This window comes from Vigna unguiculata, unplaced genomic scaffold (genome assembly GCF_037176805.1).
Source record: "Vigna unguiculata cultivar grain cowpea cultivar isolate G323 ecotype 2 unplaced genomic scaffold, ASM3717680v1 ptg000471l, whole genome shotgun sequence".
Lineage (NCBI taxonomy): Eukaryota > Viridiplantae > Streptophyta > Magnoliopsida > Fabales > Fabaceae > Vigna > Vigna unguiculata.
Genome location: NW_028197106.1, coordinates 35,861 through 37,378, shown reverse-complemented (window position 1 = coordinate 37,378; position 1,518 = coordinate 35,861). Strand labels below are relative to the sequence as shown.

General features: G+C 31.6%; 2 non-coding genes across 2 annotated transcripts; both read right to left on the bottom strand.

The window, feature by feature from the left end:
* Positions 1-630: 630 nt before the first annotated feature.
* Positions 631-704, bottom strand: TRNAW-CCA (transfer RNA tryptophan (anticodon CCA)). Its single transcript has one exon. It is a non-coding gene; the product is annotated as a tRNA-Trp (tRNA).
* A 165-nt stretch (positions 705-869) lies between these two features.
* TRNAP-UGG (transfer RNA proline (anticodon UGG)) lies at positions 870-943 on the bottom strand. The gene has a single exon. It is a non-coding gene; the product is annotated as a tRNA-Pro (tRNA).
* Between the last annotated feature and the right edge of the window lie 575 nt (positions 944-1,518).

Here is a 1,518-nt window from a genome sequence, read left to right as displayed (position 1 = left end):
CCAATTTTGAATTGTATCTTTCAAGTAGGATTTTTTATCTTCTTTTTTCTCTCAAAAATGGAAATTTAGGGAAGTGCTTTATAAACATATGTATAAAAAGAACGAACATATTTCATTTAGTTTCTATATGCCCACTATCACTAGTTATTTCGGTTTTTTACTATCGGTTTTAATTATAACCTCGTCTCTATTTATTGGTCTTAGTAAAATACGACTTATTTGATTTGTAATTTTGAGAGGAATAGTAAATTTTGGTATAAGACATTCTAGAATTCCTTACTATGTCAATTTACAATTCTCGATCGTTGAGATTTATGATCAATACAGATTTATGTTTAAGGCTAGATATTATATTACCTTTCTTTTTACTTTTCGAACAAATAAAAATGATTGAAGTTTTTCTATTTGGAATCGTGTTAGGTTTAATTCCTATTACTTTGGCTGGATTATTTGTAACTGCATATTTACAATACCGACGAGGTGATCAGTTGGATCTTTGATTCATTAATGTCTCTTTTTTTGTGATTCCCTATTTATTTAGTTTAATCCTAATCGACAAGGATAAAATTCAGACTTTCTTTTGAATGTTCAATTATTTCAGTGTAATTATCAGGCGAATAATACTAGAATCACGCTCTGTAGGATTTGAACCTACGACATCGGGTTTTGGAGACCCGCGTTCTGCCGAACTGAACTAAGAGCGTTTTGTTTTCATAAAATTATATGATCCAAATCCATTTTGCATATAGATATTCAGTATGTATGTTCAATTGGAATTCGTCTTCACAGGTTCCCGGTTTATTGCTCATCTCATAGAATATGGAATATTATAGAATACGGAATATCATAGAATAAGTAATTGTTAGGGATAGGGATGACAGGATTTGAACCCGTGACATTTTGTACCCAAAACAAACGCGCTACCAAGCTGCGCTACATCCCTTTTCCATTTGTTTATAGTGTTATTGTAAAGAATCTTTGTCTTGTTTTCCACATTTTTCTCTGTTGATATATATCAACAGAGAAAAAATACTTAAATAATAAAAAGAAAGGAGGATTTGAAATGCGAGATCTAAAAACTTATCTTTCCGTGGCACCAGTAGTAAGTACTTTATGGTTCGGGGCTTTGGCGGGTCTATTGATAGAGATCAATCGTTTTTTTCCAGATGCATTGATATTCCCCTTTTTTTAATTTTAGTTATTGACACGGGAAGGGGTGAAGAAGATGAAAGGTCCAATTATATATTAAATATGTGTAATTAACCTACTCTTCTTTTTTTTTTTTTTAGGAAAGATAAAGACGAAAGATTAAATTGGCCTCATTGAAATTCGGAGTGACACTCGGGATCGGGATCTGGTCCAGGCTTCAATGGAATTGAATTATTAATTCAATTCCTATGAAAAAGAAAGTGAAAGCAGAAATCCATAGGTTGGGGCAACAATATCATAAAAAATACTTTAAAAAAACGAAAATACTGGCAATTTGAAACGAAATATAGTTACAGATCCTTGTATTCT